This window comes from Eptesicus fuscus, chromosome 8, assembly GCF_027574615.1.
Source record: "Eptesicus fuscus isolate TK198812 chromosome 8, DD_ASM_mEF_20220401, whole genome shotgun sequence".
NCBI lineage: Eukaryota > Metazoa > Chordata > Mammalia > Chiroptera > Vespertilionidae > Eptesicus > Eptesicus fuscus.
In genome coordinates, this window is record NC_072480.1 from 96,206,360 (window position 1) to 96,230,420 (window position 24,061).

Consider the following 24,061-nt stretch of genomic DNA (forward strand, 5'->3'; position numbering starts at 1 on the left):
AAAGAAATAGATGAAAGTAGACAGAATAGTAATGATGTGTCCATCATTGGCTATAACACATCAACTCATAACTAATTTTGTTTTTACTGTGTCCCCACTCATGTCTCCCACCCCTGGAAATCCCAGGCATCCTGCATTTCACCTGGAAATATATGTTATATGTGTCAAGAGCTACTTCTGCTCCCGGAGAGGAGCAGCCCCGAGGGGAGGGGCTTGAGAGGCCCCTGGGGTGGGGAGCCCCGCTGGGTGTAGCCGGGCTGCCCCTGAATCTGCTGTGGAGAGCTTGTCCTACGCACAGTCTGGGGGCTCTCACGGCTCCAGGCGCAGCACGGTCCTGTCTTGGGAAGGGCCGCCCCTCCTGGGCTGTCGGAGGGCCAGACGTGAGGGCATCCGCTGAGGCCACACACTGGGCTGGGGAGGAGGAGACATCCTGGCTTGGGCACAGCTGAACCGGGGCTGTCGTGCAGTTTGGTACAAGCGAAGTGCTTGGTTATGGTTCGAACATTTTGCCAGACTTTTGTCCGCCCTTCAGTGGGTTTGGTTTCTGAAGTTCCTCAGCATTTTGTCCTCACTCCCTGGCCCCCTACAAATGCTTAATTTCAAAAAGCATTGATTCCTCTGCAGGAGTACATGAACCAGGAGGTTGCCGGTTCGATTCCCAGTCAGAACACATGCCCGGATTGTAAGCTCAAAACCTCGTGGGGGTGTGTGAGAGGCAGCCAGTCGATGAGATTTCTCTCTCATCGATGTTTCTATCTCTCTATCCCTCTCTCTTTTTCTCTCTCTCTGAAAAAAAAAAAAAAAGTAGAAACTTTTCTCCCTTTTTAAAGAAAAAGATGGCTATGTGCAGAATAGCAATTTCTGTTTTTATAGAGAAAATCCAGGCACTTCATCGACTGCACGATAAAATGCCACTTCACGCTTTTGTAGCCACGATAGGCTCTTGTTTGTGATCCTCCACGGTCCCCAAAAGCCTTCAGTCCACTGTGCTCCTGACCCGGCACACTGGCTGCGTCCCAGACAGTGAGGAAGCCAGAGCCCCCACCACGTTGTATCAGTGACGGAGATTCCGAATAAACCACACACCCAAACTGCAGGCACTGAAAGGAAGCTTCTCCTCACCCCCGAGTTAGAAAGTTTCCACTGCGTTTTTCCAGGGGATGCGTGATGATAGGATCTTGATTGATCTTTGGTCCAGAAAGCGAAGGGCTTTTGCTGTTGGAACTGCTTTGCATGAAGTTGGCAATTTCACATTCTGATTTCTCCTCCAACACATGCCCGGTAGCAAAGGTCTCTGGGCATTGGGCAAACTCGGTTGGAAGGAGCTGTATTTCTTCAGCGTTAGGACACCGCTCTGCTGCTTGCGAAAGACCCTGGTTTCCACGCAAGGGGCACAGGCTTGGGAAACCGGCTCCGACTCCCCAGCCTGGTCAGTGCCTTGTTGCCCCGGCTCTTGGGTCCCCTAAGGACACTCGGTAGAAGCTGTTGGGTGAAATCAGCCACTGACCAGGGCACCCCAGAAAAAGGTAGAAGCACCAGGTTCCATTTTTCTTGTTGCTTGTTTAACAGCTTGATAAATTGGACCCGAGTAAAAATGTGAAAAAAATGTAAGTTATATATAACCTTTTCACCCATATAATTGACAAATATTTCAAAGAATAACACCCTAAAAAGCAATGGTAGGAAAAGGGGTCACTGATAATGGGAGTATAAGTTAGCACAACATTTCCTTTTGTTGTTGTTGTTAATCCTTGCCTGAAGATATTTTTACCATTGATTTGTTTGTTTTTTTAAGAGAGAAAGAGAAACATGGATGTGAGAGAGAGACACATCGATTGGTTGTCTCTGCACACGCCCCAACAGGGGCCGGGGATCAAAGCTGCAACTCAGGTACCTGTCCTTGACCGGGAATCGAACCTGAGACCCTTAATCTGAAACCCATGCAGGAGAAGGTAGCTGTGGAGTCAGGAGAGCTCCTGGGAGAATTCCAAGCTCAGAGTCAAGGGAAATGGAGAAGTAACTGAGTGAATAAGCAGCTTTACAACTGAGCACCCAAGGGAGTTGGCTTCTTCCTCCTCTCCCTGTGGGAGCAACAGCCTCAGCAGTTTAGCACCAGCCACAGCCGCTGGCCGGCAGAGAATGTTAACATAGCTTTATTCTAGGCTTTTCTTTCCTAGGGGAGAGGAAGGGGCCGGGGAGGCAAGTTTTGAGTCATCCTATCTAATAAAGAGGGAATATGCTAATTGACCCTCTCACCGTCGCAAAGATGGCAGCACCCACAGCCAATAAGGAGGGAATATGCTAATTGACTGCCCTGCGCTCAAAGATGGCCTTGCCGCGCTCTTGCCTCTGGAGTCCCCCAGTCCCCTCAGCCCCCCAGCTGCCCAGGGCCGGCCTGAGGCGCAGGCAAGCCGCGGATGGCAGTTGCCTAGCCAACGCCCGAGGTGCAGGCAAGCCTTGGATGGTGGCTGCCCAGCCACCCAGGGCCTCTCGAGGCTCAGGTAACCAGGGCCAGCTCAATATTCATTTAACTGCCTCTAACACTCCATCTGCAGTTATTCTGTTTCCTCTCCCCCATTTTTAAATGCACCTCTTGATTTGGTACTGTGGTATCGAAATGCAACTCTGAAAGCTATATTTCATTTCAAATTGTTTATTAACCACTTCCCTGGAACCATTCTTTTTTAGTGAATTTCTATGAAAAAGAAGCCAATGCAAGGAAAACAAAAGTGATATCAGAAATTTATTCCAAAAACATGATCCAGGATAAAGTAGGTCTGTATAAATTCATCCTGTTCCCATACACATTTTATATTTCCATCTATTCAGTAAAGATTATGGTTCACAGTGCTGATCCTAAAGAACTGATAGTAAAGTCCTAAAGTTAAAATAGTCTTGAAATCTTTGACATGGAAAGCAACGGTTGAGGCTGGAAATAATAATTTATGAAAACCTGATTTTTCAACAAATATTTTTATTTAAAAGAGTTTTCTGCTTAAGAACTTCTCTTTCATTAATTCCTATTTTACCACCACTGCCTCTGATTCCTCTATTGCTGGGGTATTGAGAGTTGCTGCGAAAAACAGCACATATTAGAGAATATGTCTGAGGGAGGTCAAGTAGCCCATCAAATACAAATGAAGTCAATCATTATTAAAAATATGTTTTTATTGATTTCAGAGAGGAAGGGAGAGGGAGAGAGAGATAGGAACATCAATGATGAGAGAGAATCATTCATCAGTTGCCTCCTGCACGTCCCTCACCAGGGATCAAGCCCACAACCCAGGCATGTGCCCGGACTGGAAATCCAACAGTAATCTCCTGGTTCATAGGTTGATGCTTAACCAACTGAGCCACATCGGCTGGGCGAAGTCAATCATTTTTAATCAGTCAATTTAACAAAGATGTTTCAAATGCTATCACTCAACGTTGGGAGAGTACAATATACTTTTTGATGTGCACGGGAAGAGCCTTGCACATTTCTAGGAAGCCATTTCACATTCGGATTGAAAAGAAAACATCAAGAGAAATTTAGATAATGTGATTGCCACACTAACGCATCTTCTAGGAATCTATTCTTTTTTTTAAAATTTTATTTTATTGTTTAAAGTATTACATATAGTAGTACATATATCTCCTTTTTTCCCCATTGACCTTCCCCCAGCCTCCCCACCCCTTGTAGCATGCCCTCATCCCACCCCCCAGTGTCTTGTGTCCATTGATTGTGCTTATATGCATGCATACAAGTCCTTCGATTGATCTCTTTCCCCCGCTTCCCAGCACTCCCCAGCCTTCCCACTGTAATTTGACAGTCTGTTCAATGCTTTACTGCCTCTGTATCTATCTTTTTGTTCATCAGGTTATAATATTCTTTATTTTCCATAAATGAGTGAGATCATGTGGTATTTTTCTTTCATTGCCTGGCTTATTTCACTTAGCATAATGCTCTCCAGTTGCATCCATACTGCTGCAAATGGTAGGAATTCCTTTTTTTATAGCAGCATAGTATTCCATTGTGTAGATATACCATAGTTTTCAAATCCACTCATCTGCTGATGGGCATTTAGGCTGTTTCCAAATCTTAGCTATGGTGACTTGTGCTGCTATGAACATAGGGGTGCATATATCCTTTCTGATTGGTGTTTCTAGCTTCTTGGGATATATTCCTAGAAGTGGGATTACTGGGTCAAATGGGAGTTCCATTTTTAGTTTTTTGAGGAAACTTCATACTATTCTCCACAGTGGCTGCACCAGTCTGCATTCCCACCAGCAGTGCACGAGGGTTCCTTTTTCTCTGCATCCTCACCAGCACCTGCCATTCTGACAGGTGTGAGATGGTACCGCATTGTCGTTTTGATTTGCAGCTCTCAGATGATTAGTGACTTTGAGGATGTTTTCATGTGTCTGTTGGCCTTCCTTCTGTCTTCTTTCAACGGACCTACTTAGGTCCGTTGCCCATTTTTTGATTGGGTTGTTTATCTTCCTTTTATTAAGTTGTATGAGTTCCCTGTAAATGTTGGAGATTAAACCTTTATCAGTGATAATATTGGCAAATATGTTCTCCCATACAGTGGGCTTTCTTGTTGCTTTGTTGATGGTTTCTTTTGCTATGCAAGAGCTTTTTATTTTGATGTAGTCCCATTTGTTTATTTTCTCTTTAGTTTCCATTGCCCTAGGAGCTGTATCGGTGAAGAAATTGCTTTGGCATATGTCTGAGATTTCTCTGCCTATAGATTCCTCTAGTATTTTTATGGTTTCCTGTCTTATGTTTAAGTTCTTTATTCATTTTGAGTTTATTTTTGTGTATGGTGTAAGTTGGTGGTATAGTTTCATTTTTTTGCATGTATCTATCCAATTTTCCCAACACCATTTATTGAAGAGATTGTCTTGACTCCATTGTATGTTCATGCCTCCTTTGTTAAATATTAATTGAGCATAGTGCTTTGGGTCAATATCTGGGTTCTCTATTCTATTCCATTGGTCTATATGTCTGTTCTTGTGCCAGTATCATGCTGTTTTGAGAACAGTGGCTTTGTAATACAGCTTGAAATCTGGTATTGAGATCCCACCTACGTTGTTCTTTCTCAGGATTGCTGTGGCTATTTGGGGTCTTTTTTGATTCCAGATGAATTTTTGGAGAGTTCTTTCTAGGTCTGTGAAATATGCCATTGATATTTTAATGGGGAGTGCATTGAATCTATAGATTGCTTTGGGTAGTATGGACATTTTAATGATGTTGATTCTAATCCATGAACATGGTATGTTCTTCCATCTGTTTATTTCTTCCTCTATCTCTTTTTTTCAGTCGTGTAGTTTTCCGTGTATAGGTCTTTTACCTCCTTAGTTAAGTTTATTCCTAGGTATCTTAATTTTTTTGGTGCGATGGTAAAATGAGATTGCTCTTTTAGTCTCTCTTTCTGTAAGTTCACTATTGGTGTATAGAAATGCCATAGATTTCTTGGCGTTAATTTTGTATCCTGCTACATTGCCAAATTCATTTATTAAGTCTAGTAGTTTTTTGATGGAGTCTTTTGGGTTTTTTATGTACAATATCATGTCATCTGCAAATAAGGACAGCTTCACTTCTTCTTTTCCAATTTGGATGCCTCTTATTTCTTCTTCTTGTCTAATCACAATGGCTAATACTTCCAGTACTATGTGGAACAGGAGTGGTGAGAGTGGGCATCCCTGTCTTGTTCCTGTTCTTAGGGGAAATGGTTTTAGTTTTTGCCCATTGAGTATGATGTTGGCTGTGGGTTTATCATATATGGCTTTTATTATGTTGAGGTATGAGCCTTCTATTCCCAGCTTGCTGAGAGTTTTTCTCAAGAAAGGGTGTTGGATTTTGTCAAATGCTTTTTCTGCATAAATTGATATGACTATGTGATTTTTATCTCTCAATTTGTTTATGTGATGTATCACGTTTATTGATTTGCGGATATTGTACCATCCTTGCATCCCTGGGATAAATCCTACTTGGTCATGGTGTATGATCTTTCTGATGTACTGCTGGATCCGATTTGCTAGAATTTTGTTGAGGATTTTGGCATCTATGTTCATGAGGGATATTGGCCTGTAATTCTCTTTCATTGTGTTGTCTTTATCTGGTTTTGGTATTAGGGTGATGCTGGCTTCATAGAATGAGCTTGGAAGTGTTCCTTCCTCTTGAATTTTTTGGAATAGTCTGAGGAGGATAGGTTTTAGTTCTTCCTTGAATGTTTGGTAAAACTCCCCTGTGAAGCCGTCTGGCCCCGGGCTTTTGTTTGCTGGAAGCTTTTTGATGACTGCCTCAATTTCTTCCATAGTTATTGGCCTATTAAGATTTTTAGAATCTTCCTGATTGCATTTTGGAAGGTTGTATTTTTCTAGGAATATGTCCATTTCCTCCAGGTTGTCTAGTTTGTTGGAATAGAGTTTTTCATAATATTTTTTAACAATCCTTTGTATTTTTGTGGGGTCTGTTGTTATTTCGCCTCTTTCATTTCTGATTTTGTTTATTCGGGTCCTCTCTCTTTGCTTCTTGGTGAGCCTGGCTAGAGGTTCATCAATCTTGTTTATCCTCTCAAAAAACAAGCTCTTGGTTTCATTGATCTTTTGTATTGTTTTTTTGGTCTCTTTATCATTTATTTCTGCTCTGATCTTTATTATCTCCTTCCTTCTACTCACTCTGGACTTTTCTTGTTGCTCTCTTTCTAACTCTTTGAGTTGTAGGGTTAGGTAATTTATTATTGTTGTTTCTTGTTTTTTGCAGTAGGCTCGTAGAGCTATGAACTTCCCTCTCAAGACTGCTTTCGCTGTGTCCCATAGATTTTGGATTGTTGTGTTTTCATTGTTGTTTGTTGCCATGATGTTTTTTTTATTTCTTCTTTCATCTCTCTGGTAACCCAGTCATTGTTTAATAGCATGCTATTTAGTCTCCATGTGTTTTATTTTTTTGGATTGTTTTTATTGTAGTTGATTTCCAGTTTTATGCCACTGTGATCTGAGAAGATGCTTGATATGATTTCTATCTTCTTGAATTTGAAGAGACTTTGCCTGTGACCCAGTATATGGTCTGTCTTTGAAAATGACCCATCTGCACTTGAGAAGAATGTATATTCTGTGGCTTTGGGGTGAAATGTTCTGAAGATGTCAATTAATTCCATCCAGTGTGGACTTTTATTTACAGTTCTTAAGATATTTGAAGAAAACCTCTCTTTTTTTCCTTCCAGAGTAATTTCTAGGCCAGCTTTTAGAGAGTTTCTCTTAAAAGTTTTCAACTTTCTTTTTTACACCAAGCAACCAACAGGGCTGCTGCTTGAATACTGAGTCATGTGGCCAAATAGCTATATTACAAAGACTCTCTTTACATTATGTTGACTACTATTATTGTCAGATTTGGTACTTTATTTTTTTTATTTTTTCAGTAAAGCAGATCAGAAACTTTATTCTTTGGCCCAGGAATGGAGTAGGATGATCTTTTTTTTCTTTTTTTAAAATAAATCTTTATTGTTTAGATTATTACAGTTGTTCCTCTTTTTTCCCCTCCATAGCTCCCCTCCACCCAGTTCCCACCTCACCCTGTGCCCTTACCTCCCCCCCACTGTCCTCATCCATAGGTGTACAATTTTTGTCCAGTCTCTTCCTGCACCCCCACCTCTCCTTCCCCCTGAGAATTGTCAGTCCACTCCCTTTCTATGCCCTTGATTCTATTATATTCAACAGTATATTCTGTTCATCAGATTTTTATTCACTTGATTTTTAGATTCATTTGTTGATAGATATGTATTTGTTTTTCATAATTTTTATCTCTACATTTTTCTTCTTCTTCCTCTTCTTAAAGAATACCCTTTAGCATTTCATATAATACTGATTTGGCAGTGATGAACTCATTTAGCTTTTTCTTATCTGTGAAGCTCTTGATCTGACCTTCAATTCTGAATGATAGCTTTGCTGGGTAGAGTAATCTTGGTTGTAGGTTCTTGCTATTCATCACTTGGAATATTTCTTGCCACTCCCTTCTGGCCTGCATGGTTTCTATTGAGAAATCAGCTGACATTTGTATGGGTACTCCCTTGTAGGTAACTAACTGTTTTTCTCTTGCTGCTTTTAATATTCTCTCTTTGTCTTTTGCTCTTGGCATTTTAATTATGATGTGTCTTGGTGTGGTCCTCTTTGGATTCCTTTTGTTTGGGGTTCTCTGTGCTTCCTGGACTTGTAAGTCTATTTATTTCACCAGGTAGGGGAAGTTTTTTGTCATTATTTCTTCAAATAGGTTTTCAATATCTTGCTCTCTCTCTTCTTCTGGCACCCCCATAATTCGGATGTTGGTATGCTTAAGATTGTCCCAGAGGCTTCTTACACTATCTTCATATTTTTGGATTCTTTTTTCTTTTTGCTTTTCTGGTTGGGTTTTTTTTGTTTCTTTGTATTTCAAATCTTTGACTTGATTCTTGCTATCCTCTAGTCTGCTGTTGGATCTGTGTATATTATTCTTTATTTCAGTCAGTGTATGCTTAATTTCTAGTTGGTCCTTTTTCATATCCTTGAGGGACTCACTAAATTTATTGGCGGTTTCTAGAAAATTCTTGAAAAACCTTATAACCGTGGTTTTGAACTCTATATCCAGTAGTTTGCTTTCCTCCATTTCTGTCATTTGTGACCTGTTTCTTTGTCTCCACATTTTGGCTGCTTCCCTGTGTTGATAGAATGCTAGGTGTCCTATAGAGCCCAGTGGCTCAGCCTCCCCAATTACCTGAGGTGGACACTCTTGGTGCACCCCTTTGTGGGCTATGTGCACAGTCTTGTTGTAGTTAAGCCTTGATTGTTGTTGGTATCACCGGGAGGAGTTGACCTCCAGGCCAATTGGCTGTGAGGATCAGTTGTGTCTACGATGTGAGAACTTCTGTGCTGGAGACACCCTTATGAGGCAAGACTTGCTTCATTGGGGCTTTGGTGCTCACTAAGTCTGCCCCCTGAGTGTGTCCCTTATGGATCTGAGGAGTTGTAATATGGATGGTCCCATTCTGACCCCTGGGTACACTGGCTCTTGGATCTCCAAGGAGGTGCTAATTTAGCCTCTGCCTGAGGCCACCCAGCAGGAGCTATGGAGAGATCTGCAGATTCCTCTTCTTTGTTTGGGGTTTGGAGGTACCCAGATGAGGCCCAACTGTGAAGCAATGCAGGCTGCTGTGGAGCCTTGGGCCTTCTTTTGGAAGTTCTGGGGCTCTCTGACCCAGCTGCAGTTTGTTAGGTAATTTTAGATTGCAAAGGGCCAGGCCATTCATATGCAAAAGCCTCTGTGCACAGCTGGGGTGGGGTTGTACATTGGGTGGGGTGAGGTCTCAGGGAATCAACAGGGCTCCAGCCTTGCCAGCCATTTATTCAGTTTGGGATATACCTATAGCCCTTAGGCAGGCAATTTCCTGTAACAGGCAGACTATCTTATCAGTAAGGATTTACATGACTGGTGGGGAAGTTGCTTCAGCTACCATTGTCTCAACTAAACAGTGGGTGCATAGCTCTAACCTTTGCCAATGCTCAAGGGTCACCAGCCTTCCAGGTTCCTAGTCCACACCTCTCTGCTAGTGAAGACAGTGGGCGGTTTCCCACACAATTACACACTTGGACAAAGGCTATGCCCAAGGGTGTTACAGCCTTATTTACCATGGCAAAACTGAAATAGCTTACATGTCCAAACATAGAAAAGTGATTAGAGAATCTATTATATGCCTATCGGGAGACTGCTACTCCATCAGATAAAATGTGTCCCAAAATAAAACAAAAACATGGGTAAATGTATCATAATTATAGTAACGATGTTCATTGTATATTTATAACACATAAATATATGTTTATAATATATACATACATAATAAAATAGCGCTCATGAAATATTTTAAAGATAAAAAAGGAAATGCAAAACTGTACATACTGGAAAAGCTAAAATGTCCATCAATAAATAGATGAATGGATAAACAAAATGTGTTAGTATTCAGTCTTAAATGGAATGAAATTCTGATCTATGTTACAACATAGATGAACATTGAAAATATTATGCTAAGTGAAATACTGTATGATTTTATTTATATGAGGTACTTAGAATATGTAAATTCATTGAGAGAAAGTAGATTAGAGGTCGTCAGGGATGGGGAGGAATGAATGGGGTTATGGGTACAGAGTTTCAGTTTGGGATGATGAAAACATTCTGAAAATGGATAGTGGTAGGGGTTGCACAACATTGTGAATGTACTTAATGCCACTGAACTGTACACTTAAAATGCTTAATGATAAATTTTGTTAGGTGTATTTTATCACCATAAGAAATGCATAGGAAAAAATTATATACACAAGTTTACAAAAAAATTCATGCTTTGAAATATAGGATAATATATAAATAGATATTAAAATGTAATCTCTGGACACTGATTGGTTCATTTAAAAATATAGATTCAAAAATATATGGATTGACTCATACAGAAAAGGTTTTGTATTGAATACCTACTATGTGCTAGTTACTATTCTAGAGTCTGGGGATAAATTTTGGTAAAAAGACAAATGGCTCCTTACTCTAGAGCAGGGAATAAGAGATACTGAGATGATAAGAAATTCTTTTTTTTTTTTTTTTGACCCTTGCTATATTTTCCAAATTCTTCTCAATGAATATGCTATTTTTATATAGGGAGAAAAGCATAAGTGGAAGAAGGGAAATCATTAGGAAAAGCAATGTTGGCTTGAGACGGACTTTCTCCCTTGGTGTAAACTCATATCCATCAATACAGAGAACAGGCCTGATGATGATGGGGCAGGGGAACCTGTGGTGTGCGTTCAGTCTACCTTCCCGCTCTTTGCCTTGTTATGTTTTGGGCTTTCTGGCTTCCAGAAGTATCTAGAATGTGGCCATTCTGTTAATCCTGCTTGCTCTACCAATGATAGTTTACATCAGTGTACAAAAGATTAAGAGCTTTGCTTTCCTGGTGTCAGGATTTTATTTCTTTAAAAATAGCCCTGCAGTAACTTTTGAGTAATTGTTTTGGCCCTCTCTCTACTCACCCTAAGCCATTAAACGTCTTCTAGAGACTCACAAAGCTGACCTGAAAATATGAGGCAGAGGTTAGTGGACTTACTGACTCAGTGCCTCTCTGCCAAGAAATGGTTGCTCATTTTGGGCTCCTCTTACAACAGAACAAAACTGAAAATAATATCATGGCTTTTCGATGTAAAAAGTCCCTAGTAGTCTCATTTCTACATCCCCTGTCCACCCCCAAGTAACTGAACCTGAATTTTTGTTTTGTTCATTCTTGTTTGATCGGCTGGGATTGGAGGAGGGAACCTGACAGGGGTGAGTGGAGCTGGGCTTTCCTGAACCCCTGCTCTGTGCTTCCTTCTGTGGTGATGACAGAGCTAGAAGAGGAAGCGCTCCTGTAATTCTTCTGTAACCTTGGCCCAGGGATCTATTTTAGGCAGTCGTTTCCACACTCCCTCTGTCAGCAACCTCTCTAGCCATGGAACTAGATTTGGAAGGTGTGTGAACAATGGTTTTTAGAGTGTGAATCCCTAAAGGCTGATATCACGTTTGATTCTAGCTGTTCAGCGAATGTTTAATTTATAAGTATATGATGCATGAATAAAACCAGCTTTGATGGCTTCATTTCCGTCTTATTCCCAAGACAAATTTTATTTTCTCTATTTTCCCCACAAAAACTGCCTTTTTTTTCTCCTTCATTCTTTCCATCTCCCTCTCCCCCAAATCTGCAGGTATCAGTTCTTCCCATTGAAAATTCCTTCTGTACACTCTGTTCCTACCTGTTCATGACCTAGCAGCTTTATCTAGGAAAGACCGTGTGATGTGGTGGTTAGACAGCACAGGCTGCCTGAGTTCAAATTCTGATCCCACCACTTGTTTGTAAGCTCTGTGGGCCTCAGTGTCTTCATCTGTAAATTGGGCCGAATGTAGAAACTACGTGATGGGGTAGTGAATGTAAAGTACTCAGCATGGGACCTGACAACTGAGGAAGGATTAAGTAAATGTTCATTGTTAGCGATGTTACCTAAATGGGTTTAAGTAGGCTGTTCTTTCTTCCTGGTCTTTGTCCAAATCTAGACTTGATCATCTGAGGAGAAAATGGATAATTGGCCTGTGAAGAAAAACCTGGAAAAATGGGCTGTTTGCCCCAGAGAAGAGGTGACTGAGAGGGGGACAGCTCCCACTAGCCCAGCACCTTCCAGCTCTGCGAGTGCTTCCTGTGTCTCAGCCCCTTGGTCCCACAGCAACCTGACCATCTGCTCAGAGTGAACAGGCAAATCGCCGAGATTCAGTGTCCCTCCTTATTAGCTATACCATTTCCCCCTTAAACAGAAGAAGCTGCAACCTAGGTAGACACACAATTTGTCCAGGGCCAAACACCAAGTAGTGACAAAGCTGCGTTGAGATTTCAGGTCTTAGGGGGTCAATCTAGGACCTTTCAGAGACAGAGACCTGCTGGTTCTTTATTTCCACCTAATCCACCTGCCTCTGGGGCCTTGCCTTCCTAATCAACGCCCAGCCACATCCTTTCACACCCTGGACACAGTCCTGGACACCACAGGTGCAAGCCTGAGTGTCTCTACCCCTCCTCACGTAGCTGGCGGGGCTTGAGAATAAGTCACCAGCCCAGACCAGGTCTGGCCACAACTGCTTGGCTCAGGTGACTTCCTGAGGGACCTTGTTGTCAGACCTAAAGAAGTGAAGGCTCTCTCTCCCAGTTCTCATCTCTAGCTGGGCACTTCCTCCTTGGGTCTGATCCCTTGCCCTAGCTCGTCTCCAGGCCATGGGGAGACTAGCCTTATTCTGAATCTCAGTTGTCGATGGCCTTGGCACGCAGCCTGGCCCCAGCTCTTGGACTTTAACTGACCCATGGTGTCATTTCCTTCCATAAACAGACAGATTTCAGGGAACAGAGCTTCCTCCTCTTGGCTTCTAAGCATTAGAAGGCTGCCTGCACCCCTCACTCCCTCCTCCATTCCTAGACCTTGACTGTGTGGTTATTGATTCTCTTTTCTCCACCACATCAGAAACGAGAGCCTACCTTCTTTCTTACTCCCCACCACCCATTTCATCAAAGGGCCTGTGATATTTTGCACCCAAAGTAGCCTTGATTTCAACACAACCATGAGATTGCTAATGCTTCTTTATGGAGTAGAATTACGCTATCTATTCCAACTGTGACATTGGGCAAATCATTCTACTGCTCTGAGACTTTCCTTCTAGTTAAAATGGGCATTAAATTAGATGACATCTTCCTACCATAAAACTGTGGATTTAGAGCTGAAATTCTCTTTATTTTTTGTTACCTGATGACTGAGGGAGAAAGCATGGCTATAGGGCTAAGGGCTTTAAGTAAGTCTGGCTGTCTTCCAGGAGGAGATTCTGAAAACTTTGTCCACCATGGACAAGGAGCTCTAGTCCTTATTTCCAACTCATATCCCTTATGCTATTGCTTGAGAATGACCTTTCTATCTACATAAGCTATATTATACTGGTCTTTGTGTGTGTGTGCTTTCAAAACTACCTTTAATACTTTTGTAAAACACCCTCAACTTTGTCCATTCAGCTACTTGCATGAAAAACATGCTAATTTATTTTCATCTGAAAGTGGTTTGAAGACCTACAACAATGACAGTAACCTCTACAATGCAATGTCACCTTGATGCTAATATGGAACGTTGAAGTCATAGGATTTCCACAATTACCATGTTGCCTCAATATATACTGCAATTGTTGGCTAAATGATTAATTTTCATGGTTCCTCTCTCATTTATGCTTTTTAGATATCTTCCACCATATCTCTATAGAAGCTTCATTCATTTAGTAACACCAATTCAACAAATAAACTTTTGCAATCCTCATTTACTCCTATGCTTTTCAAAAAATATATTTTTTTATTGATTTCAGAGAGGGAGGGAGAGGGAGAGAAAGATAGAAACATCAATGATGAGAGAGAATCACTGATCGGCTGCCTCCTGCATGCCCCCTACTGGGGATCGAGCCAGCAACCCCGGGCATATGCCCCTGTCCGGAATCGAACCTGGGACCCTTTGATCCGCAGGCCAACACTCTATCTACTGAGCCAAACCAGCTAGGGCTTACCCCTATGCTTTTACCAAAAAAATGAGACCCACATACTTTTTTGGTCTTCGCAACCCAGAGCATCTGTTTGACATGGAAAATTAAATCATCCCGTGTTTATAGGCATGTCAGTTGGTAGAAAAATATGAATCACTGCCTAGATTTCTTTATCCAGACCAATACTATATTCTCTTCTACAGAGGCTGACTCACCAATCCTAGGAACACAACCAAATTAATTTCCCACTCCCTGCTGCCTCTTGGGGAAGCCATCTGACTAGTTCTCAGCAATGGAACATGGAGCAAGGATACTTCCACTTAGGAGCTAAGAAGGTCTCATCCCACTTCCCCCACTTGCTGACTGGCTGGTAATGCCAGGATGATCTTGAGGCCTCGTGTTGAGATGGCAGAACTACATGAAAGGAGTTGTGCTACCGAATTATCCCACAAGGCCACCTGCCTAACACCTGCTTGGAATGTGAGGACAGTCACGAGAGTTCTGGATTGCCTGACACAGAAGCTAGCAGGCCTGGCTAAATGCATTCCTTTTGTCCTGTCAGTGAACAAATTAGAAACTGCAGCGTCCCCAGGGTAGGGAGGCGGCTACCTGGCACAGCCAAAGGCGATGCCATGCCGGTGATTTAGGAAACTTCCTCTCACTCTGCCTTTACTGTAAGTAATATAATTGCCATCCCCCGCAGAACAAGAAGGGGCTCAGAGCCATGAATGGACACTCTCCTTTCAGGCACCTTTGCTGCTCACCCACGGGGCCAGTCCCACCTGCCAGAGCTCAGAAGCCTGCCCAGATCTCTCTCTGGGTTGGCATTTTTGAATACAGCACGAGGGCTCTCCCGTGTGACATAATCTCAGAACCAAAACAAAGCATCCCTATCTGGCCCTTCTCACTTCTTTCAGACCATTCAGTAAACAGAACCTGGTTTCTTTCAAAATAACAGTTATCTAATTTTCTTCATGAGCAGCGAGGTAAGCAATGCCGCTGGCTCTCCATGACCCAGTTCCCTGGGTGCATTTAAGGCTTTTCCTCTTACGCTTGTTTCAGCCACAATCTCACTTCTTAGTGTGACCTCTGGCTCTTCTGTTTAATGTGCTTCCTGTTTTTTTTCTGTTTTGCTTACAAACGTCAATGCCTGGGGTCCTCCTCTTCATTGCTTCTGGCCCATCGCATCTTCACTCCCATCCAGGCCTCTTTCCCTGCAATTCCCTGGAAATGTCACTCGAATCTTTCCTCTCGGGTCTATCTCTTTTCTTTTTAAAGAAAGAGTGCAATAATACCAAGGCCTACTGTTTCCCTTTGCCTTTACCACAGTTGGCACCGACTGTCTTCCTGAACCTCCCCTCCTGGTCCACGCCTCTTACAGGATAATCCAGACACAGACCTCTGGTTGCTAAATCAAATCAAACAACATAATAGCCAATTTTCTCTTTATTTTCTCATACTTCTTCTAACGTTTAAATTTCTCCACCAGTCAGTTAATAAATCACTTTGGAACACTTTGCCAGGAGCTTTGAGATGAGACCAGAAGAAATACTAACAAGCTCACGAGTGAGCCTCATTTATATGAAACCATTGGAGAATAAGATAGTTTATAATACTAGCCACCTAGTGCACATAAAAAGCGCATTCAGAATTGTGGAGGGGAGAGACCATGTGCTGGAGGAAAGGGAACGTTTCATGAAGATGGGACTTGGCCTTTAATAACTGTTAGGTTAGAGCAACAGGAAGGACACGCATTACACATGAGGGGGATATCATGAACAAAGGCAGAGAGGCAGAAAAAAATAGGAATAGCCACAGTGGGTTCTATTTATTGCGCACCTATTATGTACCTTGCGCCATGCTGTGCTTTCTGTAATCACTACATTTAATCCTCACAACAATCCTGGGATTATGAGGTGGGTATTTCCCAAGAAAGAGAACTCGGGGTTAGAGAAGTACACATGTCAGGCTCATGACTCAGTGCCGGGCTCCACCCACTGCTTAGGGAGGTGGGGCCGTTCAGAGGTAGGGTACCACTCTGGACAGTAGAAGGCAGTCAGGCGGGCAGATTGGTGAGGCCTGTTTAGGAGACACTGGGTGTTGAACAAGGATGCTGGACCTGAGAAGTAACAGGAGACTGCTGTCGGTTTTTTAGCACGCATGCAGCATGACAAACATTGGAGTTGACTAGATACGAGTTCAAGGCCATATTCCACGTTAGCTGTATGACTCTGGGAGGCAGAGGTAAACCTGCTGAGATTCAGTTTTCCCATTTGTGAAATGTGTTTAACAGTAGTGTCGATTCATAGGGTTGAGAGGCTTAAGTGAGGTAGTGTATTTAAAGCTTCTACTAAAGTACTTGGCATATAGTAAGCACTGGCTTTATGAAGCTACTGCTACCAAGACAGTGTTTAACCTTTTGCACTCGGATGTCGAGTGTGACTCGACACGGTTAGCATTAGAAAAAAGGAATCGAGAAAAAAGCAAGCGAGTGCAAAGGGTTAAGGAAGATAATTCAGAGAGAAACAGCTACCAGACTCTCCCCTGGAGAGATGTGACGAGATGGCTTTCGATTCTTGGGATGAGAGGAGACAGGTAGGAATGAATTTACGAACATGGCAAGGATGAGTCCACAGGACTTGGTGACTGATGGAGGGATAGGAAAGCCCAGTGGCACACATTTAGGAGAATTTGAGAAGTGTGATGACATGACCAGAAATTAGGAAGTGAGGGAGGACGTAAGGCTTGGGGGTAGGGGGTAAATTAAGTTTTGGGTATTTTGAGTTTGAAATGATGACAACACATCAGGAGCATGTACTAGAAGTTTTGGCAAAACAGTTGGCTTTTTGGAAATATAGCTTTGGGGATTCTTTTAGTAAGTGTATTTATTGGAAAAATAAAAGTGAGCTGGTGTGCCCTAACCGGTTTGGCTCAGTGGATAGAGCGTCGGCCTGCGGACTGAAGGGTCCCAGGTTCGATTCCGGTCAAGGGCATGTACCTTGGTTGCAGGCACTTCCCCAGTAGGGGGTGTGCAGGAGGCAGCTGATGTTTCTCTCTCATCGATGTTTCTAACTCTCTATCCCTCTTGTAAAAAATCAATAAAATATATATTTTTTAAAAAAGTGAGCTGGTGCCCAGTATAAAGCAAGAAGACCAGAGGACTAGGATTGACACCTGGGGGTGCCCACAGTCGAGGAGCGTGAATGGGCGAGGAGACATGGAGAGTCATAGGAAAGGAGCAGAGGGAGAGATTGGGCAAAAACGTAGATCACGGAAGTCATAACAGGGAAGGGACTTTCCAAACGGAGGGAGGGACCCACCAGGCCCAGGGCTGCTGAGGGCAGAAAAGACTGAGGGGATTGGGAGGGGACTTCTGCAGTTGGTACAGCGCTGGCATGGGACCCAGCCTGGGAGGCACCAGCGGGAGCGAAAGCCAGCAGGCAGTGCCCATTCATCTGAGATGTAAGTACGTGGGAGAACCAGGCTGGGGCTGAGAGGCCAGGACCACTAGCAGCCCTCCGCGGGAGCTTCAGTTCAGACCACCCCTTACCACGGCCCGTTGTTCACGGACAGGCCTCCTTCCCATGGTCACTGTCACAGTCTTGGTCTGACCTCCATTAACCCTTGTCTTCTCCTTTCGGTTTCACTATTGCTACTACACTCATCAACCTGACCCATTGAACCCAGCCCCACCATTTCTGATGATGTCATGGCCTTTCACAACCACATCTAAGATGCTCTGTTTCTCTTGCAAAGGCATCATCAGGAATGCAAGTTATTTGACCTCGCATCAGCAAGTAAAATGTAGTTATTTTTTGGTTTGACACAGGTATCTAAAAGATGACAGTGATTATATTATCACTGTGGGTTTCAGGTCCCTCCTCGCAAACGCTCTCTAAGTTCCTTCACCTCTTCGCCGCAATTCCATCATGAGCTGCACCCAGCTGTCACTTGGACTGTGCACAGGAAATAGCCTACCTGCCCAGCCCACAGTGGAGAATCAGCCTTCCTCCACGGAGCCTGTCCAGGTGGGTTTCTTTCCCTTTGCCCTGAGTAAGCCTAGGACTTCCACAGTTATTTCCCTCTCCCTCCTTCCCAAACTTGCTCCCTGCATTCCACCTCCACCAACAAGTGCTGTGTGCCAATGAACAGTGTAGATACAGTTGCTGCATTGTATAAGTAATGCCTTCTTTCCCTTCTTTTGTTGGTTTTACCTGAGAAGTTGGCCTGAGTTAACTTCATTTCACATTACCTTATATCATACAGATCAGAAACCCTGTCTAATTCAATGCGTCTAACTAGCGGTCACCCTCTACACTCCAGTTATCCCCACAGTGTCCTGGAAAACTTGGGACTTTATAAATGCTTTTTGTTGATGAGTTGATAATTGGGGTCACAAACAGCCTCATTTTTCTCCCATTTCCTGCAAACACATCTTAGGTAGCAACTTTCTTCGCTGTGAGCAGTTCTCAGTTCCAGTCTTCCTTCCAGAGAGTTTCAGGAAAGAGCCTCTTCCTTAATAACTTGTATCATGATGTCTTCCTGCTTCCCTTGCACTCACTCTGCCTTTGGGCAGGTACAACAATTACATCCTGATTGGAAGAATTCTCCTCAGACTAGCTTCTGGTGAGGCACATTTCTAATTCATTCTGGTTCCGAATACCACAGGACACAGTCATGTCACAGTGTGACCTCTCGTCCTGGCCTCTAGCATCACAGCGCTGGCTGAGTCAGCCAGGAAGCCAGAGCCGTATTCTTGGAAGTCACTTCCACCTCAGGATGCCCAGTAATAACTTCACGGTCTGCTGAAGTTACTGAAAACCACATCAATATTTCCCCGTCCACCAGAAATTGCATCTTGTGATTTAATTTCCCCTTAACAGGATCTCCAAAGTGCCCATAACCATCCCAATGACACCTGACACAGAAGAAATGTGATGGAGGGGAGGTTGAAGTGGAAGAGCACGGTAGACTTAACCAATTGCAGCGAAGATATCTTGCCCCTGGAAATTTACAGAACACACGTGCGTATGAACACGTTCTGGGCCCCTCCTGGTGCCTTGAAAGAAGGTGTCATTGCTAGTGCGGGGCTCTAAAGCTAAAGCTCCATTAAATACATAGGAAACCTACCTTCCCACTCCATCTCTCTAAGTTCTGTTTTCTCATCTGCAAAAGAAGAGTGATGTTTGCTTTGCCTGTTTGAAACGAATGAAATCATCTAGTTTTTAAAAACCACGTTATATTATGCTTCATGCATCATTAGGGCTTGCTGTCACATATATTTACCCAAATTGGCTACAACAATATCTCCCTTCCCACAGTCTCTTCTTACAAAATAACTTTGCTGCTCCTCCCATTGAGAGGTAGATTCTCCGGTCCCTGCCTTTGTGTTTGGGTGGGCTTGTGACCACAGCAGAAGTGGTAAGATGACTCCCAAACCTAGGTCATAAAAGGTGATACATCTTCTACCCGGCCCTCTTGGGATGCTTGTTTTTGCAACCCAATAGCTGTGAGGAAGCCCATGCTATAGAGAAGGCCACATAAAGAAGAACAGACAGCTCGGCCGGAGTGGCTTAGTGGTTGAATGTTGACCTATGAACCAGGAGGTCATGGTTCGATTCCCAGTCATGGCACATATCTGGATTGTGGGCTCGATCCCCAGTGCAGGGTGTGCAGAAGGCAGCTGATTGATGATTCTCTGTCATCATGGATGTTTCTCTCTGCCCTCTCCCTTCCTCTCTGAAATCAATAAAAATATTAAAGAAGAAGAGGAGGAACAGACAGCCACCTCCAATTTCCCAGCTGGATGATGGCACCATCTTGAAAGTGAACCCCCAGTTCCAGTTAAGCTGACACTGAGTGAGGAAAGACAAGCTGTAGATTCAGGAGCAGGATAAGTGACTGTTGTTGTTTTAAGCCTTTACATTCTGGAGAGGTTTGTCACGCAACAATAGAGAACTGATACACCACCTATCCTTCCACTCTCTCCCGGACCACACCTCACAGTTCCCTGCCTCTGTGCCTTTTCTCATTCCATTCTTCCATCAGCGTGTCTTCTTCCCATTGAAATCTTACGGCTCCTCAAGGTCTCATTCAATTGGCACTTCCTCTAGGAAGCTCTCCTCGTTGCTCCAGTTGGTTGTGATCTCTTCCCCCTCAGAACTCTTGGAAAACTTTGTTTCTACCACTTATATAGTACTTATTGCCAGGATTGATATCCAATATATTTATCAACTGGCTAAGCCAAGTACCGACCAATCAGAAGGGAGGCCTCCTGAGTTTGCAGCCCTGTGATTTCCTTGCCCTGCAGCCAGGCTGGTTCCACACAGACTTAGCTCCTCTTCCAGCCTGCAACACCTTCAGGGCGGGGCACTCATCTCTGTAAGTGTCCCCTCCCCCATGGGTCTTCCATGTAATATACTATATATATTTATTATTGTATGAGTAAGTTGTTGAGACTTAAAAAAACAACACAAACATCTGACTAGTAAGTGAGAAGGTTCAGAGAGAATATCTAGGGAGCAAAAGGAGTTTAAAACTTTAAAATTACAAATAACTGAGAAATAAGGTAAATCTCCTCAAACCAGGGCCATGAAGCCCCAGGATCTTTGATCTGAGAGCTTACTGATCCCTTCATTGGTTCTCACACTTTTGTGTGCAAAAGGATCACTTGGGGAGAATGAGTGTGGGTGGGGGCTGGGGGAGAGAATGTGGATTCTGGGTCCCGCCCCCAGACATTCTAGATAAGTAGGTCTGGGTGGGGCTGATGAAATCTCCTCCATAACCAGCTCTCCAGGTGACTGATGCTGGCATCTGAGGACCACACTTTCAGGAGCCCTGCTCATTCAGACCCCCTCAGTGTCCCACTTGTTCCTCTTGCTGTAGTCCTGTGCCCTTTGAACTGTAGTTCTATGCCCTTTGAACTGGCTATGGGTGCTGGACTGCTGAGAGTGGAAGAGGCAACATGGTTGGAAGGACAGAGAAGTTGGGAAAGCCATACTTCAGGGCTGTCTTTAAGGAGAATCGCTGCTGTAATCTTTGGGTGGTGGCAACATGAAACAAACACTGCATGGAGATCAGCAGGGAGACAAGTAGCTGGTTGGCTGGGGAGTCTTCTGTCTGGAGGTGTCCTGATGTGGGGTGACCTGTTTCCTCATAGTTGAGTAAATTGTTAAGGGTGTGACTCACTCTGTGAGTTCACCCTCCACCCTCGGCTACCTGGTTCCTACCAGTCCAATGTCTAATTTCATTCACTCATAACCCCAGAGCTCACATCAGAACCACAGATTCTAATATCAGATTATCTACTTCAACTCTTTTTTTTCCCCAGAATAAAATCTAGCCAGTTCTGAATCCTTCAACTATTTAGGAATAAACCCACAGTCTTTCCAGTTTTGTTCTTCCAGCTCCAGGCTCATCATCATCCTTCAGCAAAGAGTGAGTCTTCCCTGGAATCTGAGTGTTGGATGAGGTCTCAGAGCTACTGCTTATGCCTGTGACCTCACCCTGTGATTCCTAAGAGGTGCTCCCCAGCCTTTGAAATCTCAGCATCTTCCTGGAATAGAAACTGAGGGGTGTTCTTTAACTAAACAGCTCTCCACCACCAGTATCTTCCCCATTTAGAAAGGGAAGCAGTGAGCAGTGAGCAGGTACCACTGCTCTCCATGAATTATTGTCAACCTTGAATTATTCAGGAGCTGCGGAATATCTATCTTATGTAAAATTTTGGGCCTTTCAGCAATACTCTTCATCTTCCTCAATCCTTGTGCATTGAAAAATTTTTATAAATATCTGCCCAGAACATAATTTTAAAATCTGACTTGGCTTGGGATGATGATGTATTGTAGAATTGTATACCTGAAACCTGTATACTTTTATTAACCAATGTCACCATAATAAATTCAATTAAAAACCTAACATCTCTGAAGTGGTTGAGATGTTCTGGAATTTGAATGCTGGAATAGTGTGCAGTGTTGTTCAAATGGAACCACAAAGATAGACAGTCCTATCATTGCCACAGACTTTCCTTATGACAGAATCCAGACTTCCTGTCATTGGTCTTCAATAACGGTGCTTTGTTGATTTGGTTCACAACGTGAGCATTCGTATCAACATTGTACAAAGTACCCTTTACCACAAGTTCATTTCCTTCTACACAACACTGTGAGGCAGGTATGTGTTTAAGATTAAAAAGCCAAGGGCCAAAACCGGTTTGGCTCAGTGGATAGAGCGTCGGCCTGCAGACTGAAGGGTCCCAGGTTCGATTCCGATCAGGGGCATGTACCTTGGTTGCGGGCACATCCGCAGTAGGGGGTGTGCAGGAGGCAGCTGATCAATGTTTCTCTCTCATCGATGTTTCTAACTCTCTATCCCTCTCCTTTCCTCTCTGTAAAATATCAATAAAATATATTAAAAAAAAAAAAGATTAAAAAGCCAAGGCACTTAGAGGTTGTATCTAAGGTCACAGAGCTAGTGAGTAACAATCAGGGCCTTGACCCAGGACCTTGAGGCCAGTTCCAGGGCACATTCCATCCTGTCATGTGGTGCTCGCTCTGTGTATGGGCTGAGCAGGACCCACACAGCTTGTTGATGAGACAGCCTGAGAGCAGCCAGGAGCATGCACCTCGCAGACCTCCAGCCCCCGGCAGCGTAATAGGCCAGGCACCAGCCGCTGTCCTCTGCTCTAAAATTCATCTCTGCCTCTGCCGGGTCACCCTTCCCACGGGCTGCTCCTGGCCAATGACTGGGTGTGGCAGGGGCGCTAAGAACATGGGACACATGGGACTCCTCTCACTGGAGACTTTGTCCTGGGACCTCCAGGCCTTGCTAAACTTTCCTGAGATCGCATGGGGGCCAAGGAAGGCCACCCACCTTCCTTCCTCTCCTTCTCTCCAGGCCAAGCCTGTTGAAGTCTGCAGGGAGCTCCCTGTCTGCGGCTCCCTAACCAAACCCTTGGCTGCTGCTTCTCAGACCCCAGATTATCACAGGCTTCTCATTCCTTGTGCGGATGCCTGTGTGAGGCATAGCTCCAGGCTCAGGAACCCGAGGAGAACCTAGCGTCAGACTCTCCGGTGAGGTAGCAGGTGAACCAGGGAGGCAAGAGACAGACAGATTAGGCCAATTTCAACATGCATGACAGTGCTGGGCCGAATCTGTCCCGAGACCTGGAATCTTCTGGGAAAGTAGACACTGCCGTGGGCATGTCGCATGGCAGCCTTGAAGTGGTGAAAAGAAGTGGCAGTTCCTGAGTGGGGGGTCCCCGATGAAGCCCTGCCTCACCGTGGGAGACCAGTTCTTTCTGTTTGACCTTCTGTATCCCTCTTGTTTCCAAAGCCGCCGTCCTCAAGACCTGCTCTTGTTGACCTTGGCGCTACGTGTGAGGTGGAAGAAGCAAGCAGCTATGATGAATACTCGCTAAAGAAAGAAATGTCTGTGTTGAGTCCGCCTGAGAGGAGATGTCAGAAAAGACATTAGTCTTTGTCTGTATCTGTCATTTGAAGAAGGAACCAATTTCAAAATCATATCCCACACTTTCTCCTCCCCTGAGTCACAGAGCAAGCTTACCATTCCTGTGTTCACTCACTGAACACATACTGAGCCCTACCGTGCCCGGGGGCTGGGATTCAGAGAAGACATGCTGTGCATGGAGCCACTATCACACGTCAGGGCAAGAGGGCAACGGGGGCATCTAGGAAGACTCTGGGATTGAGACAACTTGGTTCACCGAACACCAACTTTTTTTAAACTTTGCCAGTAAACTTATTTACCATGGTGGCGGTGCTCTCATTTTAGAAGCACACAGCAATTATCCTCTAGTGGATCCCTAATTAACCCAGGTGTGGCTGAGGACAGCTGGATGCCGATCTGGGCGATGATGGCACCTACATCATCAGGGCCTTTGCTGGCCCTCAGGTTGTGTGGACGGATACTGGGCTCTGGGGCTGTGATCCTCAGAGTTTCCACTTCACCATTTTCCAG